Genomic DNA, 26,456 nt, shown 5'->3' on the forward strand with positions numbered 1-26,456 from the left:
CTACAAACTATACTGCTCTTCCTGTGTACCAATCTCTGGCTATTCCTGACTACGCTACCTGCCAGTTCTTCCCCTAGAGTTTGCAATACCACTACTCCAACCCAGGTCAGTTCCTAACAGAATACTTTCGTAAAGAAGGAGGTGGCAGGCCAGGTTTATACAGTATAAGGTGTTTAATCAGGAAATCACAGGAAGACGCCAATCAGGAACAACACAGGGTGGAGTCACTCAGGAAGGACCCAGGTACTAGTATCTGGGTTAGCAAGGAATTGACAAGCAAGCTGAATAGCTCAGAGGGAAGAGCTGCCGCTACATACAGTAATATATTGAGCTTTGTCATCATATCGGATAGCCTTGCATTGCCCACCTTACACGTTATTGAGTGTCTGTCAGATTTGGCATTAATATTTTATGGTTTTACACTGTTGTTACTGTGATTTGTATTAATAAAGATATTCCAGCCCAGGCTGACTGCGCTACATTCCACAGTTCTTTTGCATTCTTCGGTTTTGTATCAAAACAGCATCTTTGATGTCACTCCACAAATTCTCAATCGGATTGAGGTCTGGAGATTGGACGGCCACTTCATATCATCAATCTTGCTGGTCTGAAACCAGGATGTTTCTTGCTTGCATGTGTGTATGGGGTCGTTGTCCTGCTGAAACAGCCAATTAAAGGGCATTTCTTCTTCAGCGTAAGGCAACATGACCTCTTCCAGTATTTTGATATATTCAAACTGGTCCATGGTGCCTGATGTGAGATAAATGGGCCTAATCCATAGTATGAGAAATGTCTCCAAACCGTTCTGCTTGCACCTCTATGTTCTACAGTCTTCACAGTGTACTGTGGCTTAAATTCAGTGTTTATGGGTTGTCTCACAAACTGTCTATGGCCTTTAGACCCAGAAAGAAGAATCTTGCTCTGATCAATCCATAAAATGTTGCACATCTTCTCTTTAGGCCAGTCAATGTGTTCTTTGGCAAACTAACCTTTTCAACACACGTCTTTTTTTCAGCAATGGTACTTTACGAGGGTTTCTTGCAAATAGTTTGGCTTCACTTAGGCGTTGTAATGGGAATGGTGGAACCACTGTGCTGAGATCCAAGGAGAGCCTGGAGGGGTGAAAATAGGTGCTACACCAGGACTGACCTTGGATGCACAACAGCTGACCCCCAAGGGACAGGAACCTGCAACGGCCAAGAAGGGAAAGTTCAGCTGGTACAGTCAGGCACGGCAGGAACCCAGGAGCGGCAGGTGCTGGCGGGCATGACTGGTAGACAGGCAGGCACTGGCTGGTGCAGGCAGTTATGGCTGGTATACAGGTGGGCACAGGCAGGTGCAGGTGGGTACAACTAGTATATAGGTGGGCACAGACAGGTGCAGATGGGTATGGCTGGTATACAGGTGGGCACAGGCAGGTGTAGGCAGGTATGGCTTGCATACAGGTGGGCACAGGCAGGTGCAGGTGGGTACGGCTGGTGTACAGGTAGGCACAGGCAGGTGCAGGCTGGTACGGCTGGTATACAGGTGGGCACAGGCAGTTGGTGCTGGGTATGGCTGGTATATATGTGAGCACAGACAGGTGAAGGCGGTTACGTCTGGTATACAGGTGGGCACAGGGAGGTGCAGGCAGACCTGCGCGGCTGATGCAGGAAGGTACACTGAAAGGCACAAGCAAAGACAGGCAGAAAAGAGGCAAGAACAAGCAGGTACGAGCATGTACAGGCAGACACTAGCGGGAACTAGCGGGTACTGGCAGGTATTAAAAAACTGGGGACCCAAGAACTAGCAAGCATGCAGGGAACAAACTAATAAGGTTGCTCAGGCACCTCCCATCAGGTGAAGGTGCCTTAAATAATAAGTGTCTCCCAGCCACTGGCTGGGGAACCTTAGGATAGTGCGTGCTGTCCCTTTAAGAGGAAGGGAGTGCATGTGCACGTGCCCTAAGATCAGATCCCGGGGGCCTGTGAGCGGTGCGCAGACCCGGGCAGCAGCCGGAGAAGGCGGGAGTGTGGGATGGGAACCGTGGCGGTGATTAAGTTGGCATTCCTGCTGGGGGACGAGGGGAGCGTGCAGTGATGCCAGCGTTATAGGCGTTTTTTTGATGGTTGCAGGATTCACAGGTAACTGAAGATCTTCTATGATCTGCAAGAGCTGATCATTGGATGCTCCTTCGCCATTCCTGTGATTATATGATCGATGCAGATGATAGTATTTATTTTCCTGCTTCGGGTTTTGTTTGCCATTTTAAAGCATTGAAGCAAATAATTATTTTCTGCACTTCTTTATATCTTAAAATCTCATTTTCTTAAGACTCTCTTGTAGCAGGGGTGGTGCCACAGGATTGGAGGATAGCGGATAGCCGATGTTGTACTGATATTTAAGAAAGGTAAGAAGGTGGATCCAGGTAACCACTGTCCAGTAACTCTGACATCAGTAGTGTGCAAAGTTTATTAGGGCATCATAAGAGATGACCTGCAAAGATATATCGCAGAGAATAGTATAATAAATGTTAATCAGCAAGGATTCATGAAAAATGGGGTTCTATGATGAGCTAAGTGCAAATTTGGATGTTGGTAATGCGGCGGATGTGATTTATCTGGACTTTGCAAAGGCATTTGATACTGTATGCGACATGCAGAAGTAGTGCTGTTGCTTCAAAAGCATCCAGCAACTATTAGAAGTAACACAAGCACAGGAGACAGGAAGTGTTGTGCTCCAGAAGTATCCAGCAACTAGAGGGGTTAACAGAGTTACAGGAGACAGGGAGTGTTTAGCAGAGCCCCAGGGGGATTGTGGGGAAGTTATTTACTGTCTGGCTGAAGCTGAAGAGAAAGGTGGCTTATAATCTGTATCTCACAGAAGGCAAGGGAACAGAATTCAGGTCAGGAGGGAAGACACACAGGTTTGAAAAACAAAAAAAGGGCTTTCGGTAAACTTAAACAAGAAGGCAGCGAGGAAGAAATCTGTAAGAAACAAATAAGAATAGCAAAAGAGGAGACAGAGAGACTAATTGCCAAGGAAAGTAAAACGAATCCCAAACTGTTCTTTAACTATATAAACAGTAAAAGGATTAAAACTGATGGAGTTGGCCCATTGAAAAATAACCTGGGTAAAATCATAGAGGGCGATGAGGGTAAAGCAAACCTACTCAATAGCTTCTTCTCCACTGTTTTCACAAAAGAAAACAATTTATCGGAGGAAATGCAAAGTGATAAAGTAAACCCCCCGCTAAATATCACCCACCTAACCCAGGAGGAAGTTCAGAAACGCCTAAATAATATCAAAATAGACAAGTCACCAGGCCCAGATGGCATACACCCCCGGGTACTAAAAGAATTAAGTAATGTAATAGACAGACCGCTGTATCTTATATTCAAGCACTCTTTATGGACAGGGACTGCCCCACTAGACTGGCGCCAAGCAAATGTGGTACCAATATTCAAAAAGGGGTCTAAAAGTGACCCTGGGAACTATAGACCAGTCAGCTTAACGTCTGTTGTGGGTAAATTGTTTGAAGGATTTCTTAGAGATGCTATTGTAGAATATCTTAATGATAATAACTGTCTAACTCCATATCAACATGGATTCATGAGGGATCGCTCCTGATCGCCTTCTACGAGGAGGTGAGCTCACAGCTGGACCGGGGAGAGTCCGTGGATGTTGTAGACCTTGACTTCTCCAAAGCGTTTGATACCGTGCCACACAAAAGGTTGGTATATAAAATGAGAATGCTTGGTCTGGGGGATAATGTGTGCAAGTGGGTAAATAGCTGGCGGAGTGATAGAAAGCAGAGGGTGGTTATCAATGGAGTAAGCTCAGGGTGTGTCAGGGTTACTAGCGGGGTGCCTCAAGGGTCTGTCTTGGGCCCTATATTATTTAATAAATTTATTAATGATCTAGTGGAAGGGTTGCATAGTAAAATAGCAATATTTGCAGATGATACTAAACTTTGTAAAGTAGTTAACACAGATGAGGACAGGGCACAGCTACAGGAGGATTTAGATAAATTGGGGAGTTGGGCCAAAAAATGGCAAATGGGGTTCAATGCCGATAAATGTAAGGTCATGCACATGGGAAAGAAAAACAGCAGTCACCCATACATATTAAATGGGAAAACGTTGGGGAAATGTGACATGGAGAAGGACCTGGGCGTCTTGGTTAATAGCAAATTAAATTGGAGTGCCCAGTGTCAGGCAGCAGCTGCGAAGGCAAATAGAGTCATGGCATGCATCAGAAGAGGAATAGGGGCATATGATGAGAACATTGTTCTTCCTCTGTATAAAGCGCTGGTAAGGCCGCACTTAGAATATTGTGCACAGTTCTGGGCTCCGGTGCTCAGGAAAGACATATTGGAGCTAGAGAGGGTACAAAGGAGGGCGACTAAGGTAATAAAGGGAATGGAGGGACTAGAATACCCAGAGAGGTTGTCAAAATTAGGCCTATTTACGTTGGAAAAGAGAAGGCTTAGGGGAGACCTCATAAACATGTATAAATACATCAGGGGGCAGTACAGAGATCTCTCCCATGACCTGTTTATACCAAGGATGGTGACAAAGACGAGGGGGCACACTATGCGTCTGGAGGAAAGGAGGTTCCTACACCAGCATAGAAGGGGATTCTTTACGGTCAGAGCCGTGAGACTCTGGAACTCTCTGGGAGAGGAAGTGGTGATGTCCAACTCACTTAATGAGTTCAAGAGAGGCCTGGACGCCTTTCTTGAGAACAATAAAATTACATCTTATGCTTAGTGATAGTTAATTAATCCAGATTGGTGTCGGGAAGTGAATTTTTTCCTCAATGATGTCAATTGGCCTATACCGCATGTTTTTTTTGGTTTTTTTTTTTTTTTTTTGCGTTCCCCTGGATCAACGCTACGAAATAGCTGCAGTGCACAAGAAATAGGCTGAACTGGATGGACGCTTGTCTTTTTTCGGCCTTATAAACTATGTAACTATGTAACTATGTAACTAGATAGACTCCCTGAGCTAACAGTGCGGAGTATTATCAGGCAGAAAGATAAGGACTGGAAGGAATCATGTCATAGGGATCATCTCCCTCATCAAACTCTCCCTCCCTCCATCTCCATGCAGGATAAAGAATGATGTGTACTAGTGAGTCCTTGTGAAGGAAAAGCCTGTGTTTGTGTATGCATACAAGTGTGCTGCTAAGAGATCTAATCTGTGCTGAATTATGCTACTGAAGAAACTGACGTTACTGTGCCTGCTTTATTAGACTGTACTGTAATGAAGATTGTTGCTGTCATATCCCTGAATTGCACTGGCCGTGCTTCAGATTAAATTCCACTGTTAAACTGATGAAAAAGACTCTTGTCAGATGTGTCTGGTCAGCAACTGAGTCTATTGTGTGCCTGATAGAAGCTGCAGCCTATGGTCGTCCTGAGTAACAGTTCCCCCAGGATTCCAACGAATTCATGAAACCCGTCTCGCCCTATCTGAACCTAGCGGCGTGCGTGTAACATGTACCACATAACAGTCTTATACTGAAGCTACAGAAGCAAGGACTTGGGGGAACTATATGTAGATGAGTAAGGAATTGGCTAAATTATAGTAAAAAAAAATGGTCATAAATGGTTCTCTAAATGGGACATAGTCAGCAGTGGGGTGCGGCAGGGATCTGTGCTAGGACAGATTCTTTTTAACCTCTTTAACCTTGGGAATGTGATTGAGAGTAAAGCGTCAGTCTTTGCTGACGACACCAAACTATGTAGAATATCAAAATCTGATATTGACATTATGATATTGAAGAACGATCTGGATAAGATGAGTGAATGGGCAAACACTTGGCAGATGAGGCTTAATGTAGATAAATGTAGAGTAATGCACCAAGAACGGAGTAATCCTATTGCTGCATATACATTAAACGGGAGTATACTTGGGACTACAGAACAGGAGGAGGATGGGGTATCCTGGTTACAAGTAAGCAGAGCAGCAGTACTCAATGTCAAGCAGCTGCCGCAAAAGCAAACAAGATTTTAGGATGTATAAAAAGAGAAATAAAATCCTGCGATCCCAATGTACTGTTGCCCCTTTATAAATCACTGGTGAGGCCACATCTAGAATATTGGATCCAGTTTTGGGCTCAACACTTTAAAAAGGATATTCAGAAGTTAGAGTCAGTTAAAAGGCGGCAACTAGATTACTACAAGGGATGGAGGCCTCTCATATGAGGAGAGGTTGGAAACGTTGAGCTTGTTTAGCTTAGAAAAACAACGCCTCAGAGGGGGATCTCATTTACATGTATAAATATATGTGTGGTCAGTAAAAAGTACTGTCACATGACTTATTCCTTCCAAAGACCATACTAAGGACCAGGGGGCACTCATTACGGGTGGAAGAAAGACGATTCTGGCACCTAAACAGGAAAGGGTTCTTTACAGTCAGAGCAGTCAGACTGTGGAATACCCGACCACAAGAGGTAGTGATGGCCAAGATTATAACAGCTTTCATAAAAGGGCTGGAGGATTTCCTTGATACACATAACATTGTGGGTTACAGTTAAATTAGACAAAATATTACACCTATAGTAGTATGCTTAATATGATAATAGTATAATAGTAATTATACAACTAGTATCATAATTAGGTTTGATCCAGGGTTCTAGGACTGATCCAAGAAGGAATTTTTCCCTGTGATGCAAATTGGCAGAATGTATCCTGGGGTTTTTGCCTTCTTCTGGATCAACAGATTTAGGCATAGGGAGTTGAGCAATACCATTATTAGAATCACAAGAGTAATACAAAAGATAAAACTAATTAAAAAACTTATACACGGGTACATTTCTAATTGTAGTAGTGCAGCAATAATAAAAATGGTAATAATAATACATTTGTGAGACCAAGTCCCAATAAGTTAGCAAGCTAGTGTAATGGTTGTGTACGGAGTACAATAGGGGGAGAAAGGTTAAACTTGGTGGACCTAGGTCTTTATTCAACCTACGTTACTATATTACTATATGTTTTCCCCTCTCCAGTCAACATCTTGATCAAAGTTCTTTCTCCTTCGGTACAATGTCTGGAACGACCCATTTTACTCACTGAGCAAGGGCTAAAACCAGCAGGTACAACATTTGCTGCTCTACTTCTTTAGATAAGGGCCATAATTAACACCTGTTTCTTTACAGAATAAATGACCTCACTAATTGAACTCCACACTGTTATTAATTAGAACACTCCCCCTTTCATTAAATGAGTCAATTACACCGAATTAGCTGAATGCATGTCATGACTGTTAATTCTGTTGGTTTCCCATTACTTGCCTACACCTAGTGGTGATTGATTTCCTATGTTATATGATCTTTTCTTCCAAACAAATTAGTGATGCTAGACTGCTATAATTTTGCACGTATCTTTATCTCCAAGTCAAAAGCAGGACTTGTCGCTGAAAAGGATGGACCTCCATTCCAGTCTCCATTGCTGTCTTCCTCTCCAGTCTCCACCATGATGGCTTTTGAGAGCAGTGGTGTAAAGTCCATGGAGCTCCTGTATCCAGACATCTGGCTCGTATTTCATGTAAATGCTTTGTGTAGATACTATTTGATGCTTTCGGCTTGGTATGTGACATCTAATTTCACTTGCAGCACATAATGAATCATTATGTCCATTCCTTTAATCTGACGAGATCACAAGGGCAACACCATGAAGATGCCTCTGACATGCCCCCTGGGCCGTGGGGCACCCGGAGCCAGGCCTTGTAGATGCTGGGGGTTGTAGTCACCGTGGCAGCGACCCGGTCCGTGACCCAGGGCGGTCAAACCAGGGTAGTTTATGTATAGTCCGACTACGCCACCTGTGGAATGCGGTTATTGGGAACAGCCGCTGTGGAGCAGTCCGCTGAAGCTGGTGGTATGTTCAGCAAGATGATGTAACTCCCCACAGGAAGAGCGGAGCTTCAGGGCAGCGTGTATGGATGATGGTGGTAGTAGTGCAAGGTATCAGTAATGACAACACGGAGTCTTTGCAGTGCAGTCCCAGGGTCTTTACTGTTGGCAATTATATGGGCCCCAACGGGAGTTCCGGCTAGTGATGCGGGCCTGATCAGTCTGGGAACAATCCTAGAGTCCTCCTGGTCAGGTGAAGTTGTAGGCCTGCCGTTCTGACTGTACTCTTTGGCTATCCTGCTTTTAGTCGTGTTGTAGCCCACGTCCCTGAGTGTAACGCGCTGTGCTCACCCGTATGGCTGGCGACTCCGGGCTTCTGTTGGGCCAGGAGACCTGCAATCTCCTGCCCTGCGGTATCTGCTGCTGGGCCTGAAGTATCCCACAGCCTAGGGCTCCGGCGTCCAGTCCTCTGTGGATACTATCCAGGACGAGCTAACTCCAGCTCCAGTCCCTGGCTCTTTACTCCTTCGTGTCTTACTTGACTCCTCACACTAGACTCCGACTTAGACTGACTAACCCTGCCTCCAGATCCAGTTATAAAGGGCAGGATGCTCCCCTTTCTGGTCTGGGGCAGGAGGTGTTGCATGTAATGTGTTCCTGACCAGGAAACTCCTGTTTTGCTCCCAGACATGGTATTACTACCACTGTGGCAACCAGACCCTCTGGGGTGCCACACCTCCACTAGGGAATATCAAACTGGTCCTACTCCCGGGATTACGGTGTGGGGTGGCATGATGTACGGTAGCTGATCTAGTACTAGTCTGTTGGTCTCAGATGCTGCGATGTAATTGGCAGCCTCTGGGAGGAAGGGGTGGAAGTGTATGCTCCCAAAGAAAACTCTAAGGCTATGTTCACATGATGTTTTTTTGCTGTTTTTCTCCTCCGCTGTGTTTTTATGCAAATTTTATGCTGCATTTTACAGTACTAGGAAAAGCTATGAGATTTCAGAACTCTCATGCACACACATTGTTTTTTCCTGACTCAACTGGAAAACTGCTGCTTTTTTGAAAACTGCAGCATGTCACTTCTTTCAGCATTTTTGCAGTATTTGTTCACCCATAGAAGCAATGAGTAAGTGCAAAAATTCAGGTATCAGGTTTTGCTGCGTTTCTAGTGAAAAAAGCAGGTACAGCTGTATGTAAAACCCATTTATTTTTGTGATTTTCCCAAGGTTAAACCATAATGTCTTGGTCTCATCACCTGAGAATGGCAGTTTAGGATTAGTACAAATTAATTAGGATTAGTACAGTTTAATTAACACCTTTACAACCCAAGGTGGTTTGAACGTTAATGACCAGGCCAATTTTTACAATTCTGACCACAGTCACTTTATGAGGTAATTACTCTGGATCGCTTCAACGGATCCCCCTGATTCTGAGATTGTTTTTTCGTGACATATTGTACTTCATGATAGTTGTAAAATTTCTTCGATATCTCTTGCATTTATTTGTGAAAAAAGCGGAAATTTGGTGAAAATTTAGCAATTTTCAAAATTTGAATTTTTATGCCCTTAAATCAGAGAGATATGTCGCACAAAATAGTTAATAAATAACATTTCCCACATGTCTACTTTACATCAGCACAATTTTGGAACCAAAATTTTTTTTGGTTATGGAGCTATAAGGGTTAAAAGACCAGCGATTTCTCATTTTTCCAACAAAATTTACAAAACCATTTTTCTAGGGACCACATCACATTTGAAGTCACTTTGAGAGGTCTTTATGACAGAAAATACCCAAAAGTGACACCATTCTAAAAACTGCACCCCTCAAGGTGCTCAAAACCACATTCAAGAACTTTATTAACCCTTCAGGTGCTTCACAGGAATTTTTGGAATGTGGAAGAAAAAAAATGAACATTTAACTTTTTTCACAAAAATGTTACTTTAGACCCAATTTTTTTTATTTTTGCAGGGGTAACAGGAAAAAATGGACCCCAAAATTTGTTGTGCAATTTCCCTTGGGCACGCAGATACCCCATATGTGGGGAAAAAACACTGTTTGGGCGCACGGCATGGCTTGGAAGGGAAGGAGCGCCATTTGAATTTTCGATTGTAAAATTTGCTTGAATAATTAGCGGACACCATGTTGCATTTGGAGAGCCCCTGATGTGCCTAAACAGTGGAAACCCCCCACAAGTGACCCCATTTTGGAAACTAGACCCCCCCTGGGAACTTATCTAGATGGGTGGTGAGCATTTTGAACCCCCAGGTGCTTCACAAATTAATCCGTAAAAATAAAAAAGTGGTTTTTTTCCCACTTTTTCATTTTTTACGAATCAATTTGTGAAGCACCTGGGGGTTCCAAGTGCTCACTATGCATCTAGATAGGTGCCTTGGGGGGTCTAGTTTCCAAAATGGGGTCACTTGTGGGGGAGCTCCAATGTTTAGGCACACAGGGGCTCTCCAAACGCAACATGGTGTCCGCTAACAATTTGAGCCGATTTTCCATTCAATTTGTTAGCGGACACCATGTCGCGTTTGGAGAGCCCCTGTGTGCCTAAACAGTGGAAACCCCCCACAAGTGACCCCATTTTGGAAACTAGACCCCTCAAGGATTTTATCAAGGGGTATAGTGAACATTTTGAACCCAGAGGTACGACACAGAATTTGATAACATTAGGTCATCATATTGAATAAGTTGTCATTAGTCTTGAGCGCAAGTGCTCGCTACTTGAGTTTGCATCGGGTACTCAGGTATGCACCATGTACTGCATGTGCTCGAGTGACATGCTTGAGACCCTGCCCCGCATGTTTCACGGTTATTAGACACCCAAAAAAAAAAACATGCGGGGATCGCTCGTGCATGGCAGGCAATCCCCGCAAAGTTTTTTTGGCCACGAAGCATATGGGGCGGAGACTCGAGCATGTCACTCAAATACCCACGATACTCAATGCACACCAGAGCACCCGATGCAAACTCAAGTAGCGAGCACTTGCGCTCAACACTAATCGCCATATCGTCATCTTTTTTTCTTACTTTTGAAAAAATTCCCAACCCTAACCCCAACCCCAGCCCTAACCCTAGCACAACCCTAACCCGAGAGTTTATTTTTTTACGCCGTTCCTCGTGCGGTATAAGTGATTAGACGACTTTATTCTTCGGGTCGGTGCGATTACAGTGATACCAGAATCATGTGGGGTTTTTATGATTGACAGCTGTCACACACTAAAAGACGCATTTTTTGTAAAATCTAGTTTTTGCATCGCCATATTTTGAGAGCTATAATTTTTCCAGATTTTGGCAGACAGTCATGTGACGGCTTGTTTTTTGCGGGATGAGTTGACATTTTTATTGGTGTCATTTTCAGGCACGTGACATTTTTTGATCGCTTTCTATTCCGATTTTTGGGAGGCAGAATAAACAAAAACCAACAATTCAGGAATTGTTTTTTTTTTTTTTTTTTTTATTGTGTTCCGCGTGTGGTAAAATTGATAAGGCAGCTTTATTCTTTGGGTCAGTACGTTTACAACGGTACCACATTTATATAGTTTTTCTATGTTTTGGCGCTTTTACACAATAAAAGCTATTTTATAGAAAAATATTTTTTTTTGCATCGCTTTATTCTGAAAGCTATAACTTTTTGATTTTTCAGATGATGGAGCTGTATGGCAGCTTGTTTTTTGCGGGACAAGATGACATTTTCAGCTGTACCATTTTTATTTATATTCGTCTTTTTGATCGCGTGTTATTCCATTTTTTCTTTTGCGGTATGATGATAAAGCATCGTTTTTTGCTTTGTTTTTTATTTTAATTTTTTACCGTGTTCACTGAAGGGGTTAACTAGTGGGACAGTTTTATAGGTCAGGTCGTTTCGGACGCGGCGATACCAAATATGTGTACTTTTATTGTTTGTTTGCTTTTTTTTCATAATAATATTTATTGATGGGTACATTATATTTTTATTTTTGGTGGATTATATTTTTTATTTTTATATTTTTACAATTTTTTTTTTTTTTTTTTCACTTTCTGAGAGTTTTTAAACTTTTTTACTTTGTCCCACTCTGGGACTTTAACTTTTTTTATCTGATCGCCTGCATAGCATAGGGATGCAGCACCATCCCTGTGCTATGCAGGCTGTCAGCGCTGCACAGTGAGAAGATTGTTTGGTCGTGCACTGCGCATGACCAAACAATGTTCCTGCTGCCTGGTGACCCAGATGTTGTCATGCCGACATCGGGTGGTCATGGCAACACCCGGGAAGCCGCGGCAGACAGCGCTGGAGGCAGGAAGAGGAGGTGAGTATACCGATCACCTCCCCTTGCCACCGCAATGCTGCGATCGACTTCGATCGCAGCATTGCGGGGGTTAATGTGCCGGGAGCGGTGTGGGACCGCTCCCTGCACATAGTACCGGGTGTCAGCTGTGACAATCGATCGCGATGACGTACTAATACGGGTCAGGCTCTTAAAGCCCAGAGCACAGACGCGTATTACTACGTCATGGGCTTTAAAGTGGTTAAATCAGTCATGTGTGCAAAGTAAACATTGGCCTACCAAGGTGTGAAATTGAACAATACCTGAGCAACTCAAGGGCTGACCAAAGTTTGAAAGTAAACAGTGTCCTATAAACCCAATGCTCTGCCAATGTCTCAGGTAAACTATTCCCGACCAACTCATCTCCCCCCAATGTTACATTTGTAATTCTGTATTTTTTCATTAACTTTTTTGTTCAGAATAGTCACTATTTTTTCAGACATAAAATTCTTTTCCCACTATATAATTTGACCAAATTGCCCTTTTTTCCAAAAATGGTTTTATGGTTTCACATACGTCTTGCATTGGTGACCTGTGTTCATGCTTCTGTGGTGGAAGCAAAGCTGAACTTTGGGATCTGGAAAAACGCAGCAAAAAACGCAGCAAAACCTGCTTTTTGTAAGCAGCTTCTTTACTGCCAAGAGAGTAGGTTTTGCCTGCAGAAAAAAAACGCAACAAAAATGCAACGTGTGAACATAGCCTAAAGAAAAGCCCAGTTGGACTGCAAAGCGGAGATTTCACATACTGGGCTTCCACAGAAACAAATTTGAATATCTCTGAAATCGAGTGATGCAATGCAAAATGGAAAAGAGTGGCAAAATCAGGGGAGTACAGGGATCTTTACGATGTTTTTAGATTAAACTTTTACTGGAAAATATGGTGCTGCATAAAGCGCCACTCAGGCGAAACCCAGCACAGAACCTCCAGTGCAGATGTGAACAGAGTCTAACCATGGTTAAGAACCAGGCAGGCACATTATGGAGTAATTCAAGGCCTATATTAATTACTTAACATAGTCATAGAGAGTAGTGATGACTAGTGCAAGTGCTCGTTACTCGATTTTGCTGACGAAAAATGCAGCTGCAGGGACTCAAACTCGGGTATGTACCCACGAATACTAGGCGCACACCCGAGCACCCTAGGCAAAGTCGAGTAACAAGCACTTGTGCTCATCACTAATAGAGTCAAAATGAAGCCTGTCTTATTTGAGGGACTCTTGAGAAAAAAGGTTATAAACTTTATCAGCAATTTTTTAAAAAAAATATAGCAAAACATAGTGGAATTTACATTATAGAATATTATTCAGGTCGGACTAATGATTACAGCAGTTATAGCACCTCGTCATGACACTTTCCCCTAGTTATATCTCAGTTATTATGGATGCAGTGCTGGCAGTAAAAAATGGTGCTGAAGAAATAAATAAAATTAAACTTAAAGGGGTTTTCCAACGAACAAAAGTTTATTTTAATCAATTGATCTTGGAATTATAATAAGTTCCACAATTGGATGTGTTTAAATAAAATGTTCCTGTGCTGAGATAATCTTATAAATGTGCCCCTGCTGTGTACTGTGTAATGGCTGTGTCTGACTGTGCAGGAACATGGTCTAATCATACCACATCTCCTGGGCAGGGGGGGCGTGGAAAAGAGTATACAGACAGGACAGCAGGGGGATCACAGCTGATTCTTTCTCTGAGGTAAAGTATTGTTTAACAACAGGCAGGAAAATGTTTTAACTCACAAAAAGAATCAGCAGCGATCCCCTGCTGTCCTGTCTGTATACTCTCTTTTGCGTCCTCCCATGCCCAGGAGTTGTGGTATGATCAGACTGTACGGCCAGACACGGACATTACACAGTACACAGCAGGGGCAGATTTATAAGATTATCTCAGCACAGGAACATTTTATTTAAACACATCCAATGGTGGAACGCATTATTATTCCAAGATCTATTGATTAAAATATACCTTCGTTAGTGGGAAAACCCCTTCAACTTCTCCTACTACTGTATCTCAAAGTCTTAAAGAGGTTGTCCACTACTTTTACAATGATGGCCTATCCTTAGGATAGGTCATCGATGTCTGATTGGCCGAGGTCCGACACTCGGCATCCCCGCCGATCAGCTGTTACCGGTATAGGCGGACACCGTCTGGAAGTACTCACCTGCGGAGGTGGAAGTCTACTTGTAGTGGGTTCCGTAGGATACTGCACATCCGCCTCCTATTGATTTCAGTGTCGAACCTTGGCTGATCAGACATTGATGACCTATTCTAAGGATAGGCCATCAATGTAAAAGTAGTGGGCAACCTCTTTAACTTTCATCAATTCTATCATCACTATCCCAGTAGTTGTGTTCTAAAATGACGATGATTCCTCAGCTCCTCCTCCCGGATATCCTTATAAAACCTCCCCATACATATAACACAGCATGAAGGGGCTCGATGAAGGTGGCAGTGAAGGTGTGTAAGTGTCTGATGGGGGTCACACAGATCATAAAAGGACAGCTGCCCGGCCTCATAATCCAGACATATCCTGACTCTATAACTGGAGATCTGGTGATGTAACTGGATCACTTTACTGTCATGTCTCATTATTACTAAATACTGATTATTAAACTCCCACCCTCCACATAAACACCATGACTTGTCATTATATCCAATGTATGACCAACCCAACCTGTCTATACTGGGATAAGACATCCTCACCATCCACCATCCTGATCTACTGATCTCCACATCCCAGTAATGTCGTCCTGAGGTAAATCCCCTCCTGCTCATCACCTGATAATCCTGGAATCTCTCTGCTGTTTCTGGACGATTCTGTGTTATTCTCGTCCAGGTTGCAATTTTCAGATTATCTGATATAATGAGATCATTACCAGCCGTGTTTACACCCAGTAATATGTCTGCAGGATCCTGCACATAGAAGATCACATTTATATCTCTTATCATAGCAGATAATGTGTGTGATATGTGTGAGATCAGCTCCACACCCCGATCACCTCCATCATGTCCTCCTGTGTCCTCATCACCTCCATCATGTCCCCCTGTGTCCTCATCACCTCCATCATGTCCTCCTGTGTCCTCATCACCTCCATCATGTCCTCCTGTGTCCTCATCGCCTCCGTCATGTCCCCCTGTGTCCTCATCACCTCCATCATGTCCTCCTGTGTCCTCATTGCCTCCATCATGTCCCCCTGTGCCCTCATCACCTCCATCATGTCCTCCTGTGTCAGCATCACCTCCATCCTCCTCAAGATCACACAAGTCACATGTATCTGGATCCTGTAAAACAGTCAGTGGATCCGTTGTGTTACACAGCTCCTCAATGTGTTTCATCTTCTTGGACAGCTTGACCTTCTTTCTTTCCACCTTCTGGATCTCATTAGACAGTGACAGTGACACCTTCTCTTCTCGCATGGAGATCTCACTCAGGACCTTCTTCTCCAGGTCATCCACCCGTCTCCTGATGTCTGTACACAGGGCAGTGACTCTCTCGACTTCTCCAACCACTTTTTCTTGGGCTTTTCTCCAATGTTCCTTAAGACACTGGACTTTTTCCTCTGTCTTCTTTCTCTTTGTGATCAGTTTCTGTAAAACATTTCCAAGTTTCTTCTTCTTCTTCTCAGAGGCCTCATCCAACATCTCCACCCGGTGTCCCCAGTGTTCTCCGGCCAAACTGCATGACGCACAGATACAAGCAGCGTCCTCAGTGCAGTAATATTCCAGGACCCTATTATGAACAGAGCATTTCCTTTTCTCCAGAAAAGTGCTGGGCTCGGTTTGGACGTGTTCTGCTGCCTTACTGTGAACTCTCAGGTGATTATCACACAGAGAAGACTCACACAGTAGACAGGATTTAATGGCCGGTACAGAAGAGTGAGTACAGTAAGTGCAGCAGATTTCCTTCTGATGTGGATGAGTAGACATGAAATGTTCTGCTACATTATGTAGATTTATATTCCTCATTAATGCAGGACGGTCTTGAAAATTTGCTCTGCATCCAGGACAGGAATAATCTCCAGACTCGTCCTGTGTATCCAGCACACAGCGAATACAGACCCGGCAGAAGTTGTGTCCACATTGCAGGGTTACAGGATCTGTACAAGTGCTCAGACAGATGGAGCAGAGCAGCTCTTCTCTCAAATTAATGTATGCCATGGAGGTTCCCACTGTTTAGAAGCAAAGACCACAAATGTGACCTACGCTATCGGCAGCAGGGTGTGTTCCAGCGTATCTTTCTTTATCATAGACTGTTTGGTCTCCTGAGGTACATATTTACAGACTAGAAGAGGGGAATTTCCTTCACGCATCTCTTCCTGCTTTGTAACTGTAACACCCCTTTAGGGCTACCACGGTACGTTGGTTGTTATGGGGGGTCTCACCTCTCTAGGGCGCAGTGCCTCCACCCGAATCTTGATTGGAGCTCTCTCTGGGACTGCAGAAGGACGGTTATCTTCTGCCAGGGACTGATTCGGGAAGCCCCTGCCACAGCTCAGTACACACACAGGGAACAGGAGTAAAACCGTTTAACAGGTTTATTACTATGCAGCAGAATTGAGGTGGGTTTAAAGGAATAACATACAATACAAGTAACGGTGCTCTATAAAAGTCATATACACATCACAATCTACTTCTACTCCGACCCTGCAAATATAACGTAGCAGGTTTTCCCTTTTTGTATTAACTCAGTCCAAACATTGGGGCCCAGTTGCCGTGGATGTTGGCGCGCAAATTAGAACCGTTGGTGCACTTAGATGAATATTAATGTCAATAGTCTGGGTTGTAGTGTACTCACTGTAAATAGCGCTGGTAGAACCACAAGTCTCAGAAGGGCACTCATGGTGCGTCTCAAACGGTCGGATGGTTCTCTGGACACCAGCTGGGGCGGCAGGATTCAGGCCTTTATATGGTGGGAGTGCTGGCAGAACTCTCCGAGTCCTTGATGTCACTTGCTTCACAGGGTGACAAGGCCGCGCTCTCTCCAGCAGCGCGGGTATATCAGAGGGGCCGGCAACACTCTGCAGCGTAGAGGAATACAAATCCACAGCGCTCTGTCTTTCACAGCAGGCTGCTACGCTCCTTTCCCTCTGAACTTTTACTTTCACTTTCTGCCCAGCTCCCTCCCCCAAGTCCCTCCTCATCCAATCCACTCTCTCTCCTTCATTCCTTCCAGACTGTGTCATCTGACTGAAACAAGGGTCCCTGGGAATTGTAGTCCACTGCAGCTCAGGGGAAAAACGATTAATGTCTGTAGGTTCCTGTTTAACAGCAGCTGCATAGCTCTTCTTAGTGTCTGTAAGTCCCAGTATACCAGCAACGGCTCTAACAGTTCCCGGTGCAGGTGTTACATTCTCCCCCTGGTGAGCCATTGAAAGTGTCCCATCAAGACATGAGAACTCACCACCTGAAACATGAATGGGGGTTAAGGCATCCTGACTAACACCAAATTTACATGCACACAAACCACCTCCTGGACACATGGGAGATACCGGGAAATAAGGCCAAACAGAATTTGAATTAGGGTGTATCAGCCTGGGGACCTCAGTGGTATGTCCCATTCTATCATAGGTCAACATCATGGGTGGCCTAGTGTCCCGTTTGGGACGAGTGTGTACTGAGGGGGCCCCCTCCTCAGCCCCCGACTTTTGTCTCTCAAGAACGGGCTCCTCCAGGTGGATCTCTTCATTCAATAAATGTCCCTCTTCTGAACTTTCCCCCAATTGTGGGCAGAGCGCACTCGCCTCCTGACAAATGACCTTTTTCTTTGTTTCCACTTCAGGAGTCTGGTTTACAGGGTCCGCGCCCATGGGGCCTGTGTCCTCGGTCCACCTGTAGCTCCATTGACCGTCGGGTCCCCATTCATCCCCAGACTCGCTGTCACTTCCTCCTGAGGCAACCCAAGGCTGGGGTGGTTTTTGACACCTACGACTTCTCCTATTGCACGGAAGGGTTGTATGACCTCCTTGAGCTGGCAATGGGGGTAAAGGGATGTTTTTTCCCACAGGCAACAGATGGTGTCGATGATAGGTTTTGACAGCTCCGCCCCCTTTCTCTGGCTTCACTCTGTAGGCCGGGACACCGGGCAGCTTCTTCATCACCACATAAGGGTCAGGACACCACCGATCAGCAAGCTTGTGCTTCCCAGGAAGGCCCAGAAGTTGAATAAGGACTCTATCTCCAGGCAGTAAAACTTGTTCTCGAACTCTAAGTCGTAGCGAGTCTTATTGCGCTTCCCTGACCGACCAGAGGCCTGCTCTGCCAATCTGTAAGCTTTTGTCAAATCTTCTTTTAGCTGGGACACATATTTTAAGTAGGTCTTCCCATTAGAACGCTCAATGGATGTCCCAAAACTAATATCCACTGGTAGCTGGGCTTTTCTTCCAAACATGAGGAATTAAGGAGAGTATCCAGTTGACTCATTTGTGGTGCAATTGTAGGCATGAACCAACTGGCTCACATGCCTGCTCCAGTGTCCCTTTTTCCTGGGATCCAACGTGCCTAACATGTTCAGAAGGGTACGATTGAATCTCTTAGGTTGAGGGTCCACTTGGGGGTGATATGGTGTGGTTCTGAATTTCTTGATCCCACAGAGAGCGCATAGCTCCTTGATTAGTCTACTTTCGAAATCTCTTCCTTGATCGGTATGGATGCGGGCAGGCAGCCCGTAATGTACAAAGAACTTCTCCCATAGTGTTTTTGCCACCTTAATTGCCCTTTGATCTTTAGTGGGGTAGGCTTGAGTATATCGGGTGAAATGGTCAGTGACCACTAACACATTACTGACATTGCTTTCATCAGGCTCGATGGAGAGGAAATCAATGCACACTAGCTCAAGTGGGCCATCACTGGTAATGTTCACAAGGGGGGCTGTTCTCAAAGGCAAGGTTTTTCTCAACACACACCGGGAGCATGATTTGCAGTATTCTTCAATATCCGCTTCCATGCGAGGCCAGTAAAATCGGTCGGCCACAAGACTCATGGTCTTTTCGATGCCAAGATGTCCATGGTCATCATGCAGGGACTTCATGACCATCCTCCGAAATCGAATGGGTAACACCAGCTGTCTGCGGACTCCTCCCTTCTGGCACTTTGCCTCCCGGTATAGTAGTCCATTTCTTACTACTAGAGACTCTAGCTGCCGAGTCAGCAGGACAGACTCCTCTGTTCTTAATGCATTCTTTTCAGGCCTCCAGCCCCTCTTAACCCACCATCGGACTACCCCCACTGATCGATCCTCCTGCTGCGCCTTTCTGACTTGATTAAGAGTCAGTTGAGGGAGAGAGTCTGAATTCACATTTGTCACTCGGCAGTACAACAACGGGAGCGCTTCATTGGATACTCCTAAGAATTTAGCACAGCACTGCATAGGGAGGGCATTAGTTTGATGTCTATGGCACAGAGTCTTCACCTCAGGGGCAGGGACCTCTATCCATCCTCCTTCTTCTTCCTCATTTAAGGGTTCCCTAGGCAGGCGAGAAAGTGTGTCTGCATCAATGTTACTGATCCCTGGTCGATATTTTAAGCTGAAATCGTACAAAGAGAGTGCGGCAAGCCACCGGTACCCCGTGGCATCCAGTTTTGCTGTGGTTCTCACGTAGGTTAATGGATTGTTGTCGGTATGAACCATGAAGTGTACCCCATAGAGGTAGTCATGCAGCGTGTCCACTAAAGCCCATTTCAGAGCCAGAAACTCCAGTTTGTGAGCTGGGTAGTTGCGTTCACTGGGAGTCAATCCTCGACTAATGTAGTAAACGGGATGCAGACAGCCATCATGGTCCTGGTAGAGAATCCCTCCTAGTCCATCGAGAGAAGCATATACATGTAACACATATGGTTTACTGGGGTCTGCATAGGCCAACACTGGAGTTTGGGTCAAACATGACTTCAGTTTCTCGAATGCCTCATCGCATACAGATGTCCATCTTTTCCCAAAAAGTTCATTAACTCGGAAGTAGACTCTCTTTCCTGACCTTGAGGAGTGGGCTGTCCTCCCGGAAGGCGGATACCCCTGGGTAAGGGAAGTTAATGGCTTCGCAATCCGAGAGTACTGGGGTACAAATCTTCGGTAATATCCACAAAATCCTAAAAAGGACCTAAGCTCCCTCAGTTTGGTGGGCTTAGTCCAGTTTACAACAGCCTCCACTTTGGCAGGGTCGGTGGAAATTCCTTCTCTGCTGACTATGTGCCCCACATATTTCACAGTCGTCTGGCAAATCCGGCACTTGTCAAGGGACAACTTCAACCAAGCCTCCTTCAACCGATCCAGCACCTTGAACAACCGCTGGTTGTGTTCTTCCAGAGTCTTCCCAAAACAATAAGATCATCTAGATAAACCAGGACCTCACGTAAGTGCATGTCCCCCACTACTTTGTCCATACATCTCTGAAAAGTGGCCGGAGCACCTGTCAATCCTTGAGGCAGTCTCTGAAACTCGAAGAACCTAATGGGGCAGATAAAAGCAGTCTTCTCCTGATCTTCTTTTGACATGGGTATCTGATAGTAGCCACTCCGAAGATCTAACATGGAAAACCATTGGCTCCCTTGCAGGCAATCCAAACCTTCATCTATTCGGGGCACAGTGTACTGGTCAGGGACCGTACGTTTGTTCAAGGTACGATAATCCACACACATCCGAATAGCTCCATTTTTTTTCCGAGCTATCACGATGGGGGAAGCATAGGGGCTACTAGACTCTATGATGACTCCTGTGTCTAACATACCGCGTAGATGCTGCCTGACATCTTCAATATCCGCAGGGGCCAATCTTCGGGATCTCTCTCGGAAAGGCGTTTGATCCTTCAACCGAATGCGATGCTCTACTCCTTGGGCGAGGCCCATGTCCCATTCGCCTAAAGAGAAAGCTGCCCCCCGCGTCATCATGCCATCGATGACCAACCCCCTCTCTTCTCCTTTCAGCTCACTTCCTTCAAAACAAGGGTCAAAGCTTTCAGGCTGCAGTTCCCTCTTCTCCTCCTCCGTCCTCACATAGGCTTCCAGACAGACTGGGTGGATGGATAGGGTGTGTGAGTAATTTTCTCCCCCAACTTCACGACACCACTGAGCTAACGTACGGAAGATGTTGGCATTTGTTCCCACTATGACAGGTGTTGGTCTCTCATCTGCCTCTGCCTCTGGGCAGATTAGCACTATGATGGGTATCTCTTTATCCACTCCAACAACAATCTTTGGGAATCGTAGTGTCACGGACACGTATCCTCGGTAGGGGTAGCTGTGCTCACTCAGTCCCCACACCACGAGTCCAGACAACGGTTCCAGAGGCACATTGGATAAATATCTCTTATACCATCCTTCGAAGATGATGGACACTTGATATCCGCTATCCAGCAATACTGAACAAGGTTGACCATTGATATATGCGGGGACATGTGGGGCTGGTCCCACTAACCCTTCAGGCAGTGTTTTCAATGAGGCACTATTGGATGGGGAGGTAGAGTAGGCCTTAGTTGCTGATGGGGGCTCAGTATGGGGTTCTACTGGCCCCCTTTCCCGTTTCCCGACTGCCTCTGAGGGTGATGGGGAAGATGTGAAGAGTTCTTTGAGCTCCACCTCTTCGGACACTGACGAGCTATATGGCCTGGACTCCCACAAACAAAGCACCCTTCTGGTTTCCTACTCTCCACTCTACAGAGGTGATCATTCTCTCTTCCTGAAGCCAGGGTTTGCTTCTCGGCTACCTCTGCAGCACTTTGTAGCTGCTGTATTGTCTTGGCCTGGGCACTTAACAATTGTGTAATCTGCTCTCCCTGTTTCTCGATGACTTTCAATAGTTCTGTCTCTTGGCACCTTTAGAGACTATTCTATGAACCAGCTTTTCTAGTCGGTATAGATAGTCGGACATCTTCTCATCTGGTTGTTGTTAGGTCGTACGGAGTTTATAGAGTAGATCAGTAGCATCTTCAGGGGATCCAAAAGCATCTTCGAAAGCACTCATATAATCTTGATAAGTTGCTAGTGGCTTGCTCCGCCAAGCAGCCTGCACCACTTCCATAGCAGTACCCTTCAAACTTTCTACTACTCTCTGCTTCTTTATGGCATCAGTGCACTGCCACTCCGAGAAAGTTCTTAAACGACGGTAGTTCCCTTCTGGCTGCATCTTTGCAAACTGACTGACTAACTTTTCCATAGCTGTCATAAGCACATCAGCAGGGGCCGCTATCTCTTCAGGATTGACTCTAAGTGGAGTAGAGGGCGGACATAAACTAGTCTTTCTAGGCTGAGTGGTTGATTCCGGTTGCCGGGTCTCAACTTCGGACTCAGTAGGCCAAATGATCTTCCATTGTCGACCATACTCTGGGGACACGGCTACCATGGATGGGAAGTATTCTTTCCTCAAGACCTGCCCGGTTGAGATCAGGGCTATGGGTAACTGTCCCCCCTTTTCCTTCCTGCGGTCGACCACTTTAGGGTGGTCAAGTTCAATGAGTCGGTTAACTATTTTCAGTATCTCTTCATCAGACGCATCACAGATCTCACCACTCACTGCAAAGCTTTGTTTGGCTGTAACATCCATCTCTTCACACCACAAATACACTTCTTGCTCTGTTAAAGTCTCCATAGTAAATACTCCTGTGTTAGTTCTGGATCTCAGCAGTGCCTCCACTGTAACACCCCTTTAGGGCTACCATGGTACGCTGGGTGTTATGGGGGGTCTCACCTCTCTAGGGCGCAGTGCCTCCACCCGAATCTTGATTGGAGCTCTCTCTGGGACTGCAGAAGGACTGTTATCTTCTGCCAGGGACTGATTCGGGAAGCCCCTGCCACAGCTCAGTATACACATAGGGAACAGGAGTAAAACCGTTTAACAGGTTTATTACTATGCAGCAGAATTGAGGTGGGTTTAAAGGAATAACACACAATACAAGTAACGGTGCTCTATAAAAGTTATATACACATCACAATCTACTTCTACTCCGACCCTGCAAATATAACGTAGCAGGTTTTCCCTTTTTGTATTAACTCAGTCCAAACGTTGGGGCCCAGTTGCCGCGGATGTTGGCGCGCAAATTAGAACCGTTGGTGCACTTAGATGAATATTAATGTCAATAGTCTGGGCTGTAGTGTACTCACTGTAAATAGCGCTGGTAGAACCACAAGTCTCAGAAGGGCGCTCACTGTGTGTCTCAAACGGTCGGATGGTTCTCTGGACACCAGCTGGGGGCGGCCACGCTCCTTTCCCTCTGAACTTTTACTTTCACTTTCTGCCCAGCTCCCTCCCCCAAATCCCTCCTCATCCAATCCACTCTCTCTCCTTCATTCCTTCCAGACTGTGTCATCTGACTGAAACAAAGGTCCCTTGGAATTGTAGTCCACTGCAGCTCAGGGGAAAAACGATTAATGTCTGTAGGTCCCTGTTTAACAGCAGCTGCATAGCTCTTCTTAGTGTCTGTAAGTCCCAGTATACCAGCAACGGCTCTAACAGTTCCCGGTGTAGGTGTTACATAACCATCATCGCCTTCGTCTCGGTATCTTCCAACTACTATCACTGCATAGTTTTGTGACACAGAACAGAGTAAGGCTGTGTGCCCACTATGCGTTTTTTAAGCGTTTCCGTAGAGGCAATTCCGCCTCAGAAAGGCTTAAAAAACGCTTGGTAGAAGGTCTGCCATGTTCCCCAATGATAATCCGCATGTGCTGTGCACATGCTGCGGAAATTTCCGCTGCGGATTATCATTGCGGAAAAAAACGCAGCACTACCAATTATTTTGCGGACACGCAGCGTAATTGCCGCCATTGACTTGCATTGAATCGCTTAATATCTGCATGACTACATGTGCAAATACGGATATTAAGCGATTCAATGTGCGGATGGTACCCGGGTTTGGAGAAGAGGAGACTCTCCTCCAGACTCGGGTACCATAGTACCTGTTAAAAAAAAAGAATTTACAATAAAAAAACACATTATACTCACCTTCTGATGGCCTGTGGTCTTCTATCCGGTACGTCTTGGCTCCCCGGTGGTTCGCGATGGAGTAAAAGGACCTTCCATGACGTCATTCAGTCATGTGACAGGTCACGTGACTGCTGACGTCGGCGGTCGCGTGACCTGTCACATGACTAAATGACATCATGGAAGGTCCTTTTACACCACCGCGAGACACCGGGGAGACCGGATGCAGCGGAGAAGGAGACCGGGGGCCATCGGAAGGTGACTATATATATTTTTTTATTTTTTTTACCATTTTTATTCTTTTTTTTTAACTAACTTGGTCACACTATATAAAATCCATGCCGGTTGCCGGTTGCATGGATTTATATAGTGCGACCAAGTTGTCAAGCACTTTTCCAAGTTATGCTGAAATCGCTTGGAAAGCGCTTGTCAACCCGCATGCGAAATCGCATGTGCAAAATGCATGAAAAGCACTTGTCCCTGGCTGAAAAAACACATGTAAAATCCGCATGCGTTTTTTTCTGCCAGGGAGATGCAGAAACGCGCAGGAAAAATCCGGAGCATTTCTGCATCGTGGGCACATAACCTAACATTTATTTTTTCAACCGCATAATACTATTTGGTAATACTTTCTCATGTTCCTTTTAATGTGGCACAAAATTACACTACGGCAACATGAATTTCTACTTGGAGGCATAACAAAAAGTCAACAGCATATCTAGGAGGGAGCAGAAGTGCAATGTTGGGCCGAGGTGTCTCTGTTACGTACACGCCGCTAGGTTCAGATAAGGGCGAGACTGGTTTCATGAATTCTTTGGAATCCTGGGGGAACCGTTACTCAGGGTGACCATAGGCTGCAGCTTCTCTCAGGCACACGATAGATTTAGTTGCTGACCAGACACATCTGACAAGAGTCTCTTTCAACAGTTTAACAGTGGAATTTAATCTGAAGCACGGCCAGTGCAATTCAGGGATATTGCAGCAACAATCTTCATTACAGTACAGTCTGAGTTTCTTGAGCAACCGGCTCCAGTAACAATACAGTAGTTTCTTCACAAGGCACAGTATTACAGTTTCTTCAGTAGCATAACCCAGCATAGATTAGATCTCTTAGCAGCACACTTCTATGCATACACAACCATAGGCTTTTCCTTCACAAGGACACAATAGTACACAGCATTCTTTATCCTGCATGGAGATGGAGGAGGGGAGGGTTTGATGAGGGAGATGGTCCCTGTGACACAATTCCTTCCAGTCCTTATCTTCCTGCCTGATAATTCTCTGCACTGATAGTTCATGGAGTTTATCTGACCTGTGTTTAGTTCCTCTCCTGATCTGAATCCTGTTCAGTTGCCTTCTGTGAGATACAGATAACACACTACCTTTCTCTTCGCCTTGAGCCAGACTATAATAACAAGTTCACCTCAATCCCCCTGGGCTCTGCTAAAACACTCCCTGTCTCCTGTGACTGTGTTAACCCTCTAGTTGCTGCATGCTTCTGGAGCACAACACTTCCTGTCTCCTGTGCTTGTGTTATTTGTAATAGTTGCTGGATGCTTTTGAAGCAACAGCACTAGTTCTGCATGTCACATCTCCTAGGTGGTGGCATTTTGTCGTCCCCCAGGAGTGCGATTCGCCCAGTCTCTGAGCTGGTTGTCAAGCTGACTGCCAGCTCAGGGAACATGTGATAAGCTGGCAGAATGCACTCAATTGCACTTGTGTGGATGGTGGAGTGTGTGGGGGCAGCAGCAGCGGTGGAGGAGCTGGTCACAGGAGGCAGTAGACGCCTTCTGCCGCTTACACTGTGCCCGTTGTTAAAGAAAATGAATATTCACTGCTCTCCATGCCCATGGGAGTGGAGAGCAGTGAATATTCATTTTCTTTAATACTGGGCACACGTGATCAGCCAGCTGCCGCAGGAGTGGTGGCTGCGGCTTACACTGTGCGTGCTAATAAGGAGAATGAATACCAGTATGGGGATGGGGTGCCATGCATACTAGGAAGGGGATGGGGGTGACATGCATACCTGGATAGGGATGGGGGTGCCATGCATACCAGGTTGGGGATGGGGGAGCAGTGAATATTTATTCTTCTAAATAGCACGCACAGTGTCAGCCGCAGCCGCCAGCTCCTGCAGTGACTCTGTGATCATGTGTTCCCGCTATTAAAGAGAATGAATATTCACTGCTCCCCATGCCCATGGGAGTGGAGAGCAGTGAATATTAACTTTCTTTAATACTGGGTACACGTGATCAGCCAGCCGCCGCAGGAGTGGTGGCTGTGGCTAACACTGTGCGTGCTAATAAGGAGAATGAATACCAGTATGGGGATGGGGTGCCATGCATACTAGGATGGGGATGGGGGTGACATGCATACCATGATAGGGATGGGGG

General features: G+C 45.4%; 1 protein-coding gene and 1 pseudogene across 3 annotated transcripts in view; both read right to left on the reverse strand.

Annotated features, from left to right (window-relative positions):
• Positions 1-26,456, reverse strand: part of LOC141164737 (uncharacterized) — a 109,182-nt gene that overhangs the window by 2,430 nt on the left and 80,296 nt on the right. Inside the window, exon 1 of one of the 3 annotated variants that reach the window (XR_012250939.1) lies at positions 23,244-23,399. The exons of 1 other annotated variant lie outside the window; for it this stretch is intronic. The gene's annotated coding sequence lies outside the window, so the exon portion shown is untranslated. Of the gene's footprint in view, positions 1-16,950; positions 17,267-23,243; positions 23,400-26,456 lie in introns of those variants that run through there. One more of the 3 variants, XR_012250940.1, reaches the window with a different exon arrangement.
• LOC141164731 (E3 ubiquitin-protein ligase TRIM39-like) lies at positions 14,224-16,461 on the reverse strand (annotated as a pseudogene).

Source organism: Phyllobates terribilis, unplaced genomic scaffold (assembly GCF_046119375.1).
Source record: "Phyllobates terribilis strain yellow unplaced genomic scaffold, ASM4611937v1 Scaffold_10__3_contigs__length_209671492, whole genome shotgun sequence".
Lineage (NCBI taxonomy): Eukaryota > Metazoa > Chordata > Amphibia > Anura > Dendrobatidae > Phyllobates > Phyllobates terribilis.